Source organism: Plodia interpunctella, chromosome 17, assembly GCF_027563975.2.
Source record: "Plodia interpunctella isolate USDA-ARS_2022_Savannah chromosome 17, ilPloInte3.2, whole genome shotgun sequence".
NCBI classification, from domain to species: Eukaryota; Metazoa; Arthropoda; class Insecta; order Lepidoptera; family Pyralidae; genus Plodia; species Plodia interpunctella.
In genome coordinates this window covers 7,006,650-7,027,630 of record NC_071310.1, presented here as the reverse complement: position 1 = coordinate 7,027,630, position 20,981 = coordinate 7,006,650, and the positions used below count along the sequence as shown (strand labels likewise).

General features: G+C 36.4%; 1 protein-coding gene across 1 annotated transcript in view; it reads right to left on the bottom strand.

Moving 5' to 3' along the window:
* Positions 1–20,981, bottom strand: part of lobo (lost boys) — a 128,752-nt gene that overhangs the window by 22,811 nt on the left and 84,960 nt on the right. The gene's annotated exons all lie outside the window — the stretch shown is intronic.

Here is a 20,981-nt window from a genome sequence, read left to right as displayed (position 1 = left end):
ATGGCGTGCGTTCGGCAGGATATGGCAAAGAGTGATATAACTGAAAGAAGAGAAGCTGAAGAGGAGGAGACATGGCTGTGCCCAAATAAAGTGGGATAAGGGTAGGCGGATGACGAGCATATGCAACATGTGTCATTCAGTAATCCTATCCTACTAATATTATAAATGCGAAATTTGTGAGGATGTATGTGTGTATGTATGTTATTACTACGTATTACGCAAAATCTACTGGACGGATCGTCATGAAATTTGGTACATGGGTAGAATATAATCTGGAATAAAACATAGGATACTTTTTATCGCGAAATTGTTACGAGAGTGAAGCACGAGGCGCAGCTAGTAAAATATAAATTAATATCTGCTATATCATGCAACAAAATGTAATTTTTTTTTTTAAAATAATTTTCACGACAAGTTTGTTAGATAGATCTTGTTGCATGACAAAAAACTCATGTCCGTGCAGTAAACCGTTAGGAGTTCCATTTTTGAGAGCCGATCCCAGGTGCACCATCAGATCATGCTTATCATAAACAATGGATCACTGACTCATGTTATGCATACTATACATCTGCACATTGGCTATTTTGTAATGCTGGTCTCCTTGCCCTGGGTGTACAGTGCTCATCGCCATGCCTCACCTGGCAGTGAAACTAATTTGCTAAGGGAAATTGTGCCGATGATTATAGGGCGGCCATTGCGCTCTGTACAGCCAACAGCACATCAAGCTATGCAATTTAACGCATTGAGTTTTATGTAGGGAGCATGATTAAATAAAAAAACAAGCGTCATGGGCATTTCGATTATCGATTATATCGATTAGGTATTATAAAAAAATTGCCCATGTTATTCTCCAGCCATCCAACCCGATCTACATCAAAAAAAAAACTTCAAATTAATGCTCCGTTTTGAAATCAAAGAAGAAACAAATAATATAAATACTTAGTATAATATTAGTATGGATTGGCTATGATTATTCGCTGGGTGCCATTGAAATTTCGCGATAAATTTTTCGTTTTTACCCGTGTACAAATGTTAGCATAAACAATGAAAATTTAAGATCTTTATCAGTTTTCATCTGTTTTATTAACGCTCTAAACTATGGAGATATCACAACGTAATATTTTGGAAGTTTAAATATATCCTCTAAGAGAGAGACAAAGCAAAGACCAAATTAAATCAATTGAATAAATCAAACGCCACATCTCGCACATTTCTAACCCAATAACAATTTCTTCTCAGATGTACTTATCTTTATGTTAAAAAATCCAACTACTTCCCTTAGTTAATAGGCGAGCAATTGCTGTTTTTATTAAAGTTTGTATCTCAAAATTCCATGTCCTTACTCTTACGAAAAATTCACCACTATCAAAGCACTAATTCATTCAATCATTATTGCACCTAGTTGATAACGTTTTTTATTTGGCAAGTATTTTTACTTTTAATTTTTTTGTACATTGTAGTACTTTGATTTCATAATCTATAATAATTATTTCGCATCAATTTTAAACTACTTTGTCCTTAATAGCGAAGACCTGACTTGAAGACTTATTGGTAATGTTCTATGTAATCCCATTTTTTAAATGTCATATAATTACTGCGTGGATTTTCCTTAAAATAAATAAATAAATAAATATCAGTGTCGCTAAAACATAATCTCTTTATGCGTGAATGTGCCCAGACACAAACATTACCCGGGTGAAAATAGACTTTCCGGATATCTGCGGATAAAGCCGGATGTTTTGTTAGCCCTCCGCGCAACAGGTGGCTGTTATTATTTCATTGCGATATATTCCCAAAGTGGCCAGTGTACTCCGCGCGCGACCAAAACTAAAATGATTCATTTTGTCTTGACGTAAGACTTCCCGTTCGCAAAATGTAATCGTGAATTTTATTTCGATTTCGAGTTGGGAAATCAAAGTCATAATGGACATTTTGCGATGATGACATACTGCGTGATGTCCATTTATTCAGGCAAGATCAGATATTGCATGGATGCTGTAAAAAAGACGTTTGGGTATAACTATATGTGCTTTCGCCTGTACCTTCTATTTTAGATTTTTAGACAAACTTTTAGATGTAAAATTGTAATAACTTTATTTCACGAAAATAAGTATATATACTTACATTAAAATTCTTACAAGAAAGATAAATGTAGGGATCTCTTACAAGATCGCTTCTAGGAAAATTTTACAAATAAAAAAGCATCAGGAAAGAGAAAGCGAAGTTTGAGAGCCTCTGTAACGGGGCGACAACACAATCCACAGTTTTGTTGCTGGGTTTATGACGTCCTATAGTCCTGCCATTAAAATAGAGACGAGGGGGTCATAACTTACTTCCATTCGCCACTTCGGTCGGTGAGTTTGGCTGGGAGTTTTCCATAATATCCCAACTTTATAAGCACTTCTAAGCGGTCGAGTTTTAAAGTTCCTTTTCGCGTTTTAGAAATTCACACATAAACGTTATTTATTTAACCAATGTAATATAGGCATACAATACAGAACACCGTTGTAAACCACTGAAGTTTGTCTACTGTGTTATTAGCGTCAACTCAACTACAAATTAAATATTAAAACCATAACCAAAATTATATGTCGGAATCATAATTAAAGATTATGTATTTTGGCACAAACTTCGGTTAATATTTGCGTGATACGTTCAATACTTTAAATTTTTTGCCAATCCTATATCTATATATATATTACAAAGTCCCGGAGTGTTGTGTAGTGTTGATATGAAGACATATCCACATTATAACTTTAGTTTGTCAACAGCAAATGTTGTCGTAATACGGTATGTCAAAAAATTTTCCACTGACACGAGTTTAAACCAATTTTTTTTGCCCAGCCGAGAATCGAACCGTGGTAAAGTGCTCCAAGGTTCGTTTGCTCCGAACTAATCTTCCGAAAGGGCACACCTGCGCACGTGTTAACAGGCTCGGCATAATCGTAAACGGGGACGTAAATCGAACGACCACGTGAAGGTGCGTTCACATTGGACGGTTTCACTGTTGTTCGCGGCTACTATAAGTATATCAACTGTCAGTAGCGGAAAGGATATTCAAATATGATTAAAATTTATTAATTTATTAATTAGTGGGGTAATAAATTACACCAATATTATAAAGGCGAACGTTTGTGAGTATTTTCGTTACTTCTTCACGCTCAAACGGCTGGGCAAATTTTTATGAAATTTGGAATTGATATAGCTCATACCTTTAGATTAAAACCTACGTGTTTTTGGGTACTTTGTATTCCGACTGTACGCGATTCCCGTGGGATTTGGTCAAAACGTCTGATAGGAAATTGAGTTTTTTGAAGTAGATGACGTTAATGTCCATGAAAACGTAAGTATTTGTTTTTAATAATTACGCGGGTAACCGGCTTCGTGCAGCTTGTAAATGTACAACACTCGTCCGTATACGAGAACCAAATGCCCCAGTCTTAAAACAAAATGGATTCTGATAAATGTTGTTTGAAGTATGCTTGTAAATCATAACACTACATTATCCCAATATTCCCGCAGGTTCGACGAACGTTTCGCAGCGTGAAATCGCCATGTGTGAACGCGACATAGCACTCTCGCGGGCGCGGCAGCGTTTATATTTTTTGTTTCGGTTTGGCGCTCCGAATTATGGCGACGAGTTACTTATGGGGTAGTATATTAGCTATACGACGCTGTGGAGTGATGAGTTTTCCAAACGGAGATATATGTAATTAAATAATAATTGACTGTATAACTACCAACCTACAAGCGTCAGATTGAATCGAAATATTATATCTAGAAACAATAATAAATATTAGATATTAGACACTTTACCTAAAACTTCATTGCGAAATTCATAATATGGTGATTATGACGTATGCTTTAATTTCGTAGCGCTGTCTACAAAATTAATAGAAGCGCGCGCGACGACAGCCAGCGTAGCGTAGTAGTTAATATTTTTCGTAGCCTGCTACGGGCTACGAAAAAATGAACACTTGCGCTCTGCTATCCGTGTTTATATCCATTTTTTGTCACTTTGAATGTCTAAATCCAACCAATTTAACTGTAATTTACGTAATTTTTTGCGACTTCTTAAGTAAAGGAAATTAGGCGGAATAAAAGCATAATATAACTCGATCAGCAAATTCTACTTGTTTTTATTTAAAGTAATTCACAAAAAAAATCAGCATCTTGACCTTATATGAGAATAAATAAATAGAATACTGAGTGTTTTTGGAAACAATGAAGAAAGATTTTGCGCCACGGGCTCAGAGGTTTTGTCTGCACAATTTTTTTTTTTTTTTATTTCACATAATAGGAACCACGTACGTAGACCTAGTAGTAAGTTGCAATCTAACACAATTGTTCGATAAAGTAGGACTTAAGTTTATTTTTAATATTTTTAGGAGTTAAGTCATTTTTTACAGAGGTGGGTAGTGCGTTAACTAATCTCGGAAGGAGATATCGCTTTGTCATTAATTATCCTGGTTTGAACATTTTCATCAATATTTTTGCGATCTCTGAATGAATATGAAGGCCCAAGGGACCTCATTACGAGTATACTCATTCAGACAAGACGGAGAACGTTGACGTTGAACATAAATAAAAAATATATACCCGAACATATAACACCTCCTCCTTTTTGGAAATTGGTTAAAAATAACTCATTAATAACTCACATTTGTATATTAACACGTTACTATATTTTTTCCCTGCGTTTTCCCCAGCTCAATGGGGTCGTCAATATATTCCATTACCCAGTCGGGGTCCGTCTCCCGAACTATTTATAGGTCAGGAGGCACGTGTATCAATGTCTTTAGTTTCGACTCAAATCCACTACGGACCGGTAAATATTTTTTTTTGAGGGTATTACGATAACAACCTAACTAGATGGGGTGAGGCCACGGAGTTTTACCAGCGTGTAATTCAAAAAGATGTTCCGTCTTTAGTTTCCTTTTTTTTCTGTTTTATTTTTTATATTTATGTATACGTTTTGATCATGCACTCTATGTAATTTGTTATACTATTCGAGAGAGAAATATGTAAGAAACAATAATGGCAAGCTCTTCTGGCATTTCGGCATTTCTACTCAGCAGTGGTCGTTCCGAAATGCCAGTAATTCATAGGTTTTTGAGAAGTTATATAATGTAAAATTTGACGTGAATAATAGCCTTATGTGTGTGATGTGTGTAAAGGTCTAATTTCTGAAGAAATGATTTGATTTCATTTGAAAACTGTATGAAAAGTAAACAAAAAATATATGATTACATTGTGTTGTCGATTTGTACCACACTTTATGCCAATAAAAGTGTCTCAGGAAGCCAAGTAAGTAATACACGCATTTCATCCAATACAGTATAGTATAATACAGTTCGTTTAGTTATTTCGAAATAGTGTTATAAAAGTTATATTTCTGTGGACTCTTATTTGTTTTATACTCATGGTTGGGATGTTGCAAAGAGGGTTAGAGAATTGTTGGTCGTCATTAATTCATCAGTTTCAGCTCATATTAGTACCTATTGTGAAATAAACAGAAAATAGTTACAATAAATTATGGTGACAATAATACTAGCATCAAAGTCTCAAAACAAACCATGCGAGCTACTTTTATTAATCTGAAGGAAAAAACAACTAAGTAACATTTATTTTGTTTTTATAAATTTAAATAAATAAATTAGGACAAATCACACTGATTTAGCTAGCCCCAAAGTTCGAGACTTGTGTTATGGGATACTAACTCAACGATACTATGTTTTATAACAAATACATAAATAGATAAACATCCAAGACCCGGGCCAATCAGAAAAAGATCATTTTCCATCATGACCCGACCGGGGATCGAACCCGGGACCTCTCGGTTCAGTGGCAAGAACCTTACCACTGCGCCACCGAGGTCGTTTTTTTTAAAAAGAGGAGAGGAGACTGTAGAGGTTATATTATTTTCAAAATATCAAAATATTTATTAATTTATATTTCTCAAAATTGTTAATTCCGAAATCGTAGGTGGTCCAGAATATACATATATACCTACATATGAATTCCAGTATTTCATTTTGCTTTATCAATTTAAAAAAGCCTGGATCAAGATAGCCCCTAGTCAATAAATACGAAAAATTCGTAACACAAAAGAGAAAACGTGGAATAAACCGCAAAAGCACAAACTCATAAAAAAGTCCGTCGAAGTCTTATTAACAAAAAAAATCGGTATTTTTAATCCATCCACCTTAAAAACGGTTGAACAAAATGCAGCGGTCGCGCGTCCGTCGCGTATTTTTTAACCCCCGGGGGTGGTTTCCACCCCGCGGGAGGGTTAATTAGTCGCGAACGGGTCCTCTCCACTCCATCTAACTTGTTTCTTCTTTATTTAGCCACTTGTTACAAATGTGGGGGTTTGGAACGTAAACGATGGTGGTCGCGAGGTATCGATGTATTTTTGCGTTTAATTAAAATCCAGTGGGTTTAATTTATAATGTAACATGATTCCCTGTAGTCAATAGTTTTTTATAGCATAGTAACAATCCAACATTTTCTAAAGAGAGCTTAGAGGTGAAAAACATTTCTAGAGATGAGAGAGAGAGAGAGAGAGGTCCTTATAACTGAACCAGTTTCGATGACATATTTGTTGACGTGACGACGCCAGTCCTCGTTTTAAGCCTTTCATTCGTAATCACATTTCTCATGAAACAATACAATGGTAATAATACATATATTTTTAACAGGATGTTATGGATGTATTGTCTGTAAATCTGTATGTGTATTATTTATTATCACAAATAAATAGTTTTGAAGAAAGTAGAAGTTGTAATACCTATATTGGTTTTTATTATACGTATAGATATACAATGAGATAGAGAGAGAGAGAGAATGAATAGAAGCCAAAATATAATTCAGTTTTATCCGTTTTTTTATAAAGATTTAATTTTTATTTATTATTTTATTATATATACTAACAAATGAACTATGCATAATATGCTTTTTAAATTAAATTTAAATAGTGTTATAAAAATTAGGTTATAATTTATTTAGAAATATATATATAGAAATATTTGACATTATTATGCCACCGATTAGCTCACATCCGACGTTGAAGATTCAGAATAACTCGCGGGACATCGTCGGCTTTAGCTGTCGCCTCAGTGGTAGGGTTAATTGTAGGGGAACTAAACTCGTGTGATCAATCAATACTTTTGTTCATTTTGTTCAACTCACCTGGCGAGTCAGTATCGATAGTTACTATAGTACACTCATTGTAATTAAGATATAAATGTGAAGACGTGTGAGTGAACAATGGAAGGAGCTCCACTGACATGATCCTCGCTCTTAACTCAGACGATGAAAGAAGGAAGAAAGATAAATACTGGAATTATTTGTATTTAAGATCCAGCTGTTCAGTTGGATCTTTTCTTCTCGCGTATACCTATGCATTCGCGTTGGTATCGCCCCGAACCCGGGATCCGTAGAAAAATGAACCATTAGAAGGATTCAGCTGCGGTCGCGCTATCATTACAATTTTTCAAATTTTTTTAAAGACAAGAATGAGTTTTACATTAATTACTCTGTACTCTAGTAATGTCAATTTTATGAATTATTGATTTTGGAAATGATTCGTTCTTCAAGAAAATTGACGGATTGTAATGACCGCGGTCGAAACTCTCTGCGAACCACCCTTTTACTCTTGTCACCTTGTATCATATCTATGGGGGGATATAGGGCGGTAACAACACACCTCAGTTACTCGTTTAGCAGTAAGTAGCCTAAAGTCATAACAATATTCGCCTCCGTTGCGAATCGCGACGCTGGAGTAAAGCACAGCGCACACTGAGTAGATTAATGAGGTTGGATAGGACTCCTAGATCAGGAAGTCAGCGAATTCATCCCGTCTCGCTGTTTACTGTGAATCTGCTCATGAATTCGCAATCTGCATAAAAGTTTCTACACTTGAGAAATGTTCCACATTTTCGGGAAATTCTTTTAGGTATTTACTAGTTTTCATTTAAAAAGACTTTAAAAAATGCGAATAATTCAACACGATTGTGTATTGAGTGACACAAAAGAAACGCGACACCGATTTGACGATGTTTTTGTGAGTTTGTGCTAGAATGGAGCGAAACGGAACCGAAAGCGGTTCGTTAGGAACTCCTGCATTCTAAGCACCTTAATATCGTTATATAGAAGACAATACCCAAGAGTGCTATCTGCGCTGGTATAGACATGGTTTCCTTAAATAGATAGATAAGAGTCGGGTTGTGGATTTGTAAGACTATGCCTCTCCACCGGGCCCTAGTAGAAAAGGGCAAGTCTTAAAACTTGCTGACTAGATATTATCAAGAGGATACGCATATAGGTACCCGTCGCGAAGCGGAGAAAAATAGGAAAAGCGGTCCAATGCTTCTAAGTTAAGGATGTGATCGAAGCCGTTCAGAGGATAGAGTGAGAGAGAACAAAAAATCCTTACGTATATTATAAAACAAAGTCCACTGCCGCATCTGTCTGTTTGTTCGCGATAAACTCAAATACTGAAGCACGAATTTTCATACAGTTTTCACCAATTGACAGTGTGATTCCTGGGGAAGGTTTAGGTGTATAATTTATTATGTTTTTACATGTGTGAAGCCGGGACGAGCCGCTCGTATTACATAAAATAAACCAGCAACCAACACTATATCCTAAACAAAACTTGTCACGACTCACTGATATGAAATGCCCTACATCCTCCATACATCTAAATTCCGAAAGTCAATAAGCTGGTCCGCCATTTGCCAGTAAATTACGTCACGAACATATGGATAAGTCTTGGAATACGATGCGCAAATTCAACACAGCACAGATATATAGCTAATTTTCTAATATTGGATCGCCTTGTAGATTATATAGTAATTAATAGGCACATAAAGAATATGTTGGTCCGACAACTAGGGATGAGGAAAGCGGACCATGCGGCTTTTATTTAACTTCTATGGTATTTTCCTACTCAATCTTAAAGCAGATAAGTTAAAACCGAATGCGCTGTTTGAATTACATTAAAATTGTGTAAACACTCTCTCTCTCTCTCTTATCTGAGCGTTTTTCCGGGTTCTTCTTCAGACGTTGAGCGTCGGAGCCCAAAATATATTACCCCATATTTTATATGGGGTTATGTTATATTTCTGCACCGTCGTTGTTCCGCGACAGCGTGGTTTACGGCCCGGCGAGATGCCAGTGACATAAACTATATGACGCTCTGGTCATTTCGGGACTTTTCGCGTATGTCGCTGTTCGTGTGCATTACTCACATATGTATAGGGTTAATAAGATATCTCGTTGGTTGTCAATTTCTCTCTATATTTATCTAGAACTAGCTTTTGTCTGTAGCTTTGCCCGCGTTTATTGTGGGCGTCCGTCTCATAACTTATTATTATCGATATTTCGGGATCTAAGCAACGTGTCGTGATGAAACCTATGTATACCAGATTTTAAGTTAGACCTTCCGCTATAAAATTGAAAACAAACAGTTTTAGAGGTATTAAAATGTGAATACTTAGATAGATTAGAACCCCACGCCTCATGAATTTGTAGTGTTCTGTTATATAGTAGTTTTAATAGAAAAAGTAGATCTATTCTAGCTTCGGCGCTCGACGCCCGATGCACAATAGCTGAGGAAGAAACCGGAAAAACGCTCAAAAGGCATCAAATTTGATAGATTCTAATTCGGTGGTAGAGTTTTATTAATATTTCTTTAGTTTTAGTTTGTAATTTACCCATATATTAATGGTCGCACAAACACAATCCTTATCAACATTATGTAGAGTAGACACACACAGAGAGCCCACATCTGCGAGCCGTCAAAGGCTTTGCTAAGACAAAGGCGAGAGGGTACAGTGATATAGCTATATATAGCTATCAGTATCACCACGAAACTATAGATAAGACTGGAACTAGTACTCCCAATAACTATTCATGCAAGGTACATATATTGTCATCTCTTTCATCGGTAGTATAAACATAGGTATCTGCGTAACGTTTACTCGCCGTATGGTTATACCCTGCACCGCGCAAGAAATATGTTGGAAAAGAGGTTGTGCTACCGCTGAAAGGGTTAACAATACTTGTAATTTTGATCACAAAGTTTTTGGGTGTACTGGCTCCAGTCTTATCTACAGCTTCACGACTATCACTAATACAAACATCAATTCCGTATATGTACAAGTATATTAGTAGTATAGTAGTATTCTGAGATACAATAAGCCTACCTTTAACTACCTTTGACTCAATATTAAAACGGAATCGTGTGGAGAATGGTTCCGCTCTGGAATAGAACCACTGTATATCCTCTACCGGACATCGTACAGGCGATTAAGGGACACAACCTTGGAATCTGATAGGTAACTAGCATTCCTAAGTAGTGCTGCCTGGTTTCTCATAAAAAAAAGATAACAGACTGTGACATTCAGTCAGTAAATATTTAAATACCTTTCATTCTATACTTTGAGAATTTGCGATGTAAAGCTAGTTATACAACGAGCGTCCAAGTTCCGATAAGACAAAGGCTTAGGCCGCGTGTGCACGCAGATAGCCGAAGGTTGTAGGTCCGAGCGACCGGCGGCGGCCGCGCGCTCTAATTAAAACCCCCCACCGACCCACGCCGCGCCCCCTGGATCATCATAGACTAATTAATGCGCAGAGAGACGTACTTAATTAAAACCTTTTTGGTGTACCTAATATAAATGGCGATAAATAAATTCGCATTGAATCAAAAATTTTGGAGAATTTTTTGGTGGTTTTTTGACGACCCCGGTGGCGCAGTGGTAAAGTGCTTGCCTCTGAATAGAGAGGTCCCGGGTTCGATCCCCGGTTGGGTCATGATGGAAAATGATCTTTTTCTGATTCGCCCGGGTCTTGGATGTTTATCTATATATGTATTTGTTATAAAATATAATATACAGTTGAGTTAGTATCCCATAATACAACTCTCGAACTTACTTTGGGCTAGCTCAATCTGTGTGATTTGCCCTAATATATTTATTTATATATTTTACCATGGACTTCGGGAATGCGAGACGAAAAGTATAAATTAAATAACTTTTGCATATGCTGCATGTTTATCAAATTTAACCGAAAAACGGTCAAAATTCAAAATTTGGTGTTTATAGTTCTTTATTTCTTATCGAGTGTGTTATTTCTAACACTAAAGTCACATTTTATTCGAGTAGAACTAGTTGAAGAAGAATTAAAATAAGTATTTAATAAAAATATTATGCTTAATCTGTGCCATTCACCACTCGCCCACGGCTTTTCGCTTGTTGAAAAAGGACGCGTGGCAATCCTTAGACCGCTAGTAAGAATGCCTCGTAAAAAGGAACATACATACAACCGGCACTAGTGCATCTTTGTAACCTTCTCCCGCAATATCGATTCAACCACGACTCAATCTTTTTGTGATTTCACATACATGTAGTATGGAGAAGGACAAAGACAAAGGAAAAACATGTGCCCGTGGGAAATCCACGCGGCGGAAACTGCGGGTATAATAATAAAAACACACTAATTGTTATTTCGAATAAGCCGTCGAGATTAATTAGTGTTTCATAACAATTGTTTTGCATAATTAGCGAAATATCAGCCGAGCCGATTACCGCTGTCTCTCGGGGCAAGAGTAGAAATGTTGAAATTACTTAATATTTTGAATATAATTTACATTTATTGCTTTGTACAACTCAGTATAAAATTAAGCAATTCTTGAAACCTCCATGACGTAGTCGAGGCTGTTGGTCTTGGGTTCTATTTCCAACGAGGGAAATTGTTGTCTTTGTGTGAAAATTTATAGATGCTTATGGCTTTGTACTTTTCTTTATCTTTGTGACCATTTTAGTGATTTCTTTCAATAACAAACAGATACATTGAGAAGTAGGTGTTTTGGGCTCCATGTGATGGCACGTTTCCTATTGGACCAATTGGAACTGGTTGGAAATAATGTGAGAAATTATAATCTAGCGGAATCTAGTGGAAGACAACACATTAGGTATTAGCATTTTTATCTGTCTGTGTACTTTTTATTTTGCTCCCATGTCGAACAGCCAAACTCGTTAGGCGGACGTTTGCCTCTGTAAACTTTTTGAAAGTTACCAACACGCCCCACAGTCTAGCCTAGTTCTTTATAATATTAGGGACCTGGATACAAGTGATTTAGGCTGAACTTTTGCCTAAACTGTAACATATTTTGTGAAATGGTGAATGTATTTAGGTTGTTATTGTGTGTTATTTCAGATTAAAATACGAAAGTGTTTATTATAGTTACATTGCCTTAGGATTTTCGGAATAAAAATAAATGATTTGACTGATCTATGTTATAGAATTCATGCACAAATCTTTATCATAATTCACTCAGTAATTGACATGTAATAGACCTAGAAAAGATCATGAAAACGTTGTTAACATCTTTCCGATATGAAAACAAAACTGGCGCCCAACGTGGCACTAGCACTGTAAACTGGCGCCCGACATGTGACCGATTCAAAAATCGCATTTCGCCGAATAAGATTTTCCAAATGTCACCGGCGAGGACTGATGAGGGTTGTTTACGTGCACTCAGCCGCTCCCCAAAGGTAGTGTTGTAAAAAAAGAGATCGATACAGTACGGCGACACGCCGGCCCCAAGGGCACGTCAATTTAGCCTCCGACTCGTCAGCGCTAAATTATCCTGACATCTTTAAATGGAATTTCGCGGGTCGCGTGGGATGAAAGTCCCCGCACGTTTCTCTAAGGTTTGACGGTGGAAAACGGGGGTGGATTTTCGGTCCGCGCCCGACGGCGTCCCCCGTCGGTCGCACACGCGATATGCCACCTGGCTCCGGGCATTTACTCGTTACATAGTTAAAGGAGAAGCGAAGGAGGGTACATTGTACAGCTAAAAGCGTATACCTACATAATTATATTCGGCGTCTTTTGTCCAAATTTGAACAAATTTCCTATATTTAAACTATTCAATTGGTGGTTTATATTATTATAAAACGATGCCAAATACTTCAATAAAAATCCTATCAATATATTATGCGAATATATAAATAGAGTTTTAGTTTTCATTCGTTCATTTTATCTAATTTATAAATTTCACTTCAACTTGAACATGAACATGTCCGAAATCAAGGACAATCTGAAATGAAACATTCAACAACAAATTCGAGCCGTCGCTAGTCACTTCAAGAATTACACATCAACCACGCTTATTTCAGACTAAGATATACAAAACGTAGGCTAAATATTGAGGTTTTTGTTAACGTCAGCCAGCTTTGTGGAGGTATTCCAGCTGTCATGGCGGCAATCCCGTGAGGCGAGTCTCGGCCGCGACCAACCGTTGACAGGTCGTTGCTCAATTCATAGACATTTACCATTTTGGCTACCAATCTTGGAAACTTTGTTATAGTGTTATATTTATTTAAGCTTATTGTAAAAATTTGTACAAGAACAATAGATGGACTTAAATCTAAAAGCATTATCTAACAGTTAACCTTTGATGCAGAGAATGCTATGTGGGTGCAAAATATATACTTACTTATTATTACAAAATATATACTTATTAACACGACACAAACAACTACACTATATAATTATATACAATAATAACTGTAGCTCTATTAATTAAATTAATTTTGAAGAGCTTAAACTTTCATAAATTTTAAACTATGCAGGTTCCTATTATGTGTTATCCCAATCATATGCTCATTAGAGTCTTAAGCAGATATTGCTATAAAAACTATGTTAGGATGTCACAACAATTATGAAATATGTTTCTACCTCAATCTCTATTAGAGAATTACATTAAGAGAGTACATATACGTGTCTGGGCCATGCCATAAATTATTTATGGTGTGGTTAACGGTACGGTCAGCTCAAACAATATTGAGACTATGAGAGAGCAAGCAACCTGCATCTCCATCTTAATTGATGAAATAACTTTCTGTTTTTTTCTATGTTCTTAATCACCGTTTTCAAACTTAAATGTAAAATGAAAAAGCTACTTTTATTGTCGAACACAGTTTGCTGATACTGATTTAGTACCACGTCAACGGTAATTTTTATAAACATATCAGTGACAATTTATAACTGGCAATTTTTTTTATTAATTTCTAAGAATAATTTTAGTTGTTGTTTTCCAAAAATTAAAAATCAAATAACATAAAATAAATAATATTCTAAATTAAAACATCATTTTGTATTAAATATAGAATAATGATACCTAGTAAGAAAGAAACCCACTCTATTCAAACACATTCGGGCGGCAATAAGCCTTCAATTTTCAAAAGTTTTCACATGTATCTTTTGGTACAAGACTATAGGCATCTTGCTCTTAGTCGGATTAAGTTTAGACCAACACGCCAACAAGCGAATGTAATCCCAGTAGCGGTGACCGCTCGCGCGTAAATTACGAGCCACGTCCAGCGTAACTTGAACCCTGTTTTTTGCTGCGTCTAGTAGGATTAGCAGAGGGTGTACGGAAGATAAGGGTCTTGTTACAGTGGGCAGCCTGAATAACCTACGCGTCCTTCGTTAATGCCCGCTTAGGTAGTCCGGCGCTTGCAAACATAATAGTGCCCTTTCGGAGTCCCTCGGGCTCCGGGGACAGTGAGGCTGATTGATTGGAGGATCACTTAACAGTAATTTGTAAATCTAAAACTGAGTTAGAGAAATTTGATTAGCGAGCTTCATGTTTACCATGACGATCGATGTTTAATCTACATATTATAACTAAGTAAATATTATTATTGTCTTAAAATTCAGGCAGTATCAGTTTGAAGGTATTCTATAGAATAAGATGCTTACGAAGATTAAATTACAGCAAATGAAAATCGAAACAATGATTTGATATAGAATCTTTATAATATTTAAGTGATTTGTCCTTGAAATATGTCCCGTATATATTTTCATTCAACATCATGTAAAGTAATTTCAATGGTGTTCAGTCCCGTGCTGCGTAAATTAAATACATTTCATGATCTGCCATGAAATCATTATAAAATAAAATATACATTTTTTACGGTAAAAGTTCTGACTTTTACCGTAAAAAAGTATATTTTACTTTATTTACCGAAGGAAATCTAGGCACGAACATCTATTAAAATATGAATGGAAAACAGCAGCGCGGAAGAAACGCGCGCTACCTGAGTTTTTATTGTCTTGCAGTGCCACTGCAGAATATTTCATGGATATCTCTTGAGTTTCCAAGTTTAGACACGCATATATGCGAAATATTTTTAAAAGGAGATATATAGCACTGCTTTATTTATAGGGTCTTGCTAGCTACGTATCATGACTGTATCTCAATTTCACCAACAAACAGCACAGCTAATTTTACCTTGGAGTTCCGTAATTCTTGGCTTTGTCAACTTCTGGTTGTTCGCAAAAATAACAAATAAATTTTAGTAAAGCAGTGAAAAAATTTGAAAAAAAAATTTAAATAAGGTAATCATTTTCTACTCTTACTCTCTCTATATAGGTACATATTGATCATCAAGGAGTAGTCGGAAAAAAATCCGGCAGCGCAAGCTAAAGGCACATTTCCATCGAATTAGCGCGCCCCTGTTATCTCGTCACAGGCAGGGCACGGAGCGCCGCCAAATCCAATATCCGTACTACCACGCGTAATAACAATTGCGCCTATCGGCCGCGCGTGAATTATGCACGATTAGGAGCAACCTTAATCAGCTGCCGGCCAAGGAATAATCAACCTTAAAACAACGGAGTAAGGGAAGATATGCTGTTCTTGTGTCAGGATGGTCGCAGTCTCGCAGACGTCGCTAGCCGTGCTAATGGCCACGCGACCCGCCCCGCTTCGTCTCCCCATTCCCCCTGCTCCGTAGACATACAATTAATAGATATGCTAGACAGTTTATTATGGAGCTCTTGATTCTCAGAGTTGAGAGAAAAGGCCAAGTAAGACCAAGACGAATATTGCAGCGATAAGGTCATCTAAGAAAGTTACTTTTAAATATTGTATAGGAAAGATCAGAATAGACGAATTAAGAGATTTTGCACAATTTATTTTTAATTTTGCAGTCACCACTCCACCATACTATGGAGAAGAATATGATAATTATTTATTAGTTGTTCAGGGCCCTTCGTCTGATGAAGCAATGTCACAATATAAGATCTCCGGGCAATGGTCATGTTTTTTAATAGCGCGTTGAATCTTCGTCCTATTCACAACTATCTTATACTGTAATTTCTAAAGCCAGTAAAATTTTGAAGTTAATTCAGAGTTACTTCTTAAGTTCTACTCGTCAGCATCAGCCACGAAAAACACGTGCGCAATCATTAGTAATACAACATCTATCCAGCAACATCCAAATACAAGTCATTACACCGCCCGCAAGCAATGCACGCGTTCGGAAATAAACGAAAATCTTTGTGTCTAATTGCGAACTCCACTCGCTTGCCGTTTCCCAATTTCTTGTATCTAGTGCGGACTCCATTCGCTTGCTATCTCCCGATTCTGTTATTTACAACGTACTTCGAAAGTCAAGCAAATGAGTCTACCTCATCCACAGAACTAGATAATGTTCTGTGATCACACCACACCTTCGAAGCAACTCTGTACTACTTTATGTATTTTTAAAATTATTTCAAACAAAACAAACGAACATTCGACCTCCGTAGCGTATACATTTTTATTAATTCCATCGGATAAATTAAAAATCTAAAACGCATCTGGCTGACTCATATAGATTTTCTAAGATTCGTCCAGAATCATAGAAAATCTATATGAGTCAGCCAGTGTGTCGATTTAATTTATGTTTGTGTAAGTATTTTGGACAAACAGGGTTATAGGAATGACTACTAATCATTACTAGTGAATGAAGTAATTATACCTTATTTTGTTTCAATAAAATAATTGTCTGTTACGTGTTTAATAAAAATATCTTTCATGATCTCGAATGATCCACTATCAAGGCAAATAAAGTTTCTAGGGTGGGTTTTACACTTTTAGTATTATTTTCGTATATTAAACGGGTATGTTCGTAAACTGGTTGCATTATGCAAATGAAACCAAACTGACAACAATTATGAAATAAGCAAGACGTAGGTAGAGAAAATTAAGATGGGATTAAGAAACGTAATTTTTTTTCTGTCTCATTCATTAACAGTAATATTATTTATACAGCATTTAGCGGTAGGATTTACCAATTTAAATCCAAAATTCCCAATCATAAGAACATTTTATCGTCCACGATTTGACGTCGCGTCATTGCGTGCCGTCGCGTCGTCGCGTTGTGAGCTGCTAAGTTTTTGTGTACAAAGGGAGGGAAACGTGGAGCGAACAAGCGACCGGCAGTTCTGACTAGGGCCTCCAAGTCAGAGAGTTACAGGTGGACAAAGAAAAAAATTTTACGAACTTTTGCAACACTTTTTACATACGATTATCAGTAACATGCTGCGTCATTATGTTCACAAATAAAATCTATATATTTCTAGATATTTATTGTATTTTTATAATTTGCGATTATTTGCGACTACTTATTTTTGATAAATAATTTCGCAACGTACAAATTTAAAAAAAACTCGCCACATCTGATACCGGGATCTAGTTTAAATAAATCGGCGAATGCCATTATCTTGGTACACAGGCGATTATACCCGCTCTTTGGTAAGGGGTGAAATAAAAATGTATACTATTTGCATAATTCCGCCATTGATTCTAATTCCGCGAATGAGAGCGCAGCCGGGAGAAAAACAAAACATTTCAGCTCTTGTAGATAAACATGTGAATCTGGACGACTGTTTAGTGTTTATTTCAACTTTTCTTGCTCGTGTTCTGATATAAGTAAATCACTCTAAATGTATAGCATTTAACAGTCACAATACAAACTTGCAGTAGATTCAGAATTCGATGCCTAATGTCTAGGTAATTTAGTAATAATTAAGTTCACAAATAATATTCATATTTTATAATTGATATTATTTATGTCAAGTTTAGAAATAAAACTAATACAATGCCAAGATTTTTATCAAATGGCTTTGATAGTAAAGCATAGTAAAAATTTTGAAAAACACATATTCTGCTTCTGCGCAATACAAAAACAACGCGCATGCGCACTATTTCTTCAATAGCACCGGACTTTATATATTTATTGTTTCGTTTCAATCATTCCCAGAGCATAGAGTACATTAGCTATGTTAGACTAACAGTTAATTTGTGATTCCAAGTTGCGTCCTTGCGGCCTCCTTTGATTGCGCTTAATAAAACGTTTAATAACGTCTTGGACGTTAATATGCGACGTTAAAACGGGCATTTAAAATAACTTGCGTCATCGGTCGTAACCGTGATTGGCTAGCGGTAAAGCCTGAGTGCTATCAGCCTACTCTCGCAAAATGGCGGTTGTCGCTTTGATGTTCAAAGACATAGTGTTGTGCTGCCGAGAAGTTTTATGTTCTCGCGAATTGAGAATTTGGAAAATGTTTGTTCTCCGTCGTCAGATTTTCATGAAAACCTCAACGATTATATTATTTTTAGTTGTATTTACATGTTTTAACATCGTACATTTTTTAACTAAATGCATTTTTTAAAATCAAATATGTTTGTTTCATAATTGTTTAAATTTCTTGACAGGTTTATTAAAGTTTCAGCAATATACAATTTTCATATGTATACATACATACGTTATATTACTATTATCACGAAACAGCTCCCTCGCTGAAGGCAAGCATGCACAAAGCCGTGATACCGGCAAACGGGATTAAGACGAGATTCCCGGGACACTGAATGTCCCCCCCACCCTACGCCGGACCCCCTGCTTCCCCCGGAATTAAATGCTTGCATATCAATGTACCTGATGTGAGAACATGTTGTTTTATTTTTTTAATTGTCGGTTAAACATTGTGGTAATGTATGTATGAATGAATGAAGCGCATGTGTTCGCTTTGCCTTTACATATCAGGCTTGGGCATATTTAAATTAAAAAGAAATGGTTCATACAAAATTAAGTTTTTTATAAAAATGACATTTTTGACACAATTTTTTACCATCAAACGAAATCTTCTTCCATTCAAAATGCGGCAAAAATATTACGCCCGTGCAGGAAACCGCTTAGTATTTCCCTCGTCGGGAGCCGATCCTGATGTTATCTGATGCATATTATAATGATGCATAGTTATCCAAACTATATGTATGCACAAAATTACAGTTCAACCGGTTGAAAATATCTGCCGCAAGATTGAATCTGATATATTTAACCCAAACTTAGTGACATTCATATAACTTTTGCAATCATATTCATTAGTATCTAATTCGCAACTTTTATGAATGATATGATGAAATATAAACTATCTCTAATTAATAATAAAAAATATAGAACTTAAAAATGAAATAATTAATAAATTTATTAAATAAAAAGTAAAGTAATTAAAACTATATAGGATGTAAATAACAAAATGTAAAAATAGACCAAAAGTCCTCAAATCAGAAGTTGGTTCTAAACAAATTGGTGGGCTGCACGGTGACAAGTTTCTTCATGATCGCGCAGGGACCATAGATGGGTTTACGCCGAGTATTTGCCCAATACCTTCCAACCCAACTAATAGATGCGTTTGCGCTGGACTTTTTGGGAAGAAACTGTTCAAGCACTGGTCGTTAACCCATCTCTGGAAAGGACGTTATCTGAGCTCTGCTTGGCTGCGTCCGACAGCCTTCGCGCTGCCACCTTCGGTTATCGATATTCATTCCATTCACGCTATACAATTGGCGAAAATTGGTTACAGTATTTATGTTAACTATGTTTCACTTTCACTAGGGTATCAATGATGCAGGGCACAAAAGAGTTGGCCGAGAACAATTACTGTTAAAAAATGTTATAAACTTATTTAATCTTCCTCCTCGCGTCGTATTCCTCATTGCTGAGGGCCGCGTGAACTCCCCGCGGAAAATACTTCTGTCGAAAATTGATCATCGCTATCGCTATATTGATAATGATATACCTAGTATATCTACTAGACTGAAATATTAATACTCTTCTTCATAGTCGTATTCCTCATGGCTGAGGGTCGTGGTTGTTACGTGGAATGAAACACACACAACAACTTTCTTGGCATTATTAATAGAGTGGTTTGCCATTGCCTTCTCCATTTCACACATAAGTTAATAAGAATCAACCAGTGTGCAGGTTTCCTCACGATGTTTTCCTTCACCGGAAGCAATTGGTGCACGATGAAAACTACTATATATCAGTCAGATTGATATACAAATTCATGTGGCACGAGTAGGATTCTAACCTGGGAACATTCGATCCACAAGCGGGCGACTTAACCATTACACCACCACCGCTTCTGAATAATAATACTAGCTATACCTTATTCATCTTGGACTGAGACAAATGGTAAACAAAAAAGAAACGAGAAATTAACAAAAGCCAAACATTTAAGTAAGCGACATGTCTCCATAAAACAACAACAACAACAACAAATTTAACATTAACAGAAAGTAAGAACAAAATTAACAAAGGAATAACGAGAAATAATGATTTTTTGTTCAAGGTTTGTTTACCTTTTGTCTCAGTCCAAGATGAATAGGGTATAGTAAGACACTATTACATCTTTGCACTAACGACCGGCTACTAATGTCTTAATTTGTATTCAGATTTGCATACGAGATACCACGTGTTGCGAGCTACGTACTTGCGGAGGAGGCTAAATTATGTTGATATGTTGTTATGAGCGTGTTCTCGGGTCCGACTACATCCTCAGTCTCAGAGCCCAAGGTCCGCTTGAAATCTCTCTCATCTAAAAAATAGCGGAACAATCGAAGTTTAGCTGCGATCCAATTGAAATTATCAGCGCGAGTGGGAGACTGGTCACTTGACTGGACAGTTGACACCACGAAGCAATAACAGAGAGGTGGCGCATTACTTAAATTAAGTAAGCACCAAGTGGAAATGCCTAGTCTCTGCATTGGAAAAAAGCGCGATTATTTATAATATGTACTATGTAGATTAAAAAAACGCTTATATCTTCGGGGGCCTACCATCAACTTTTAC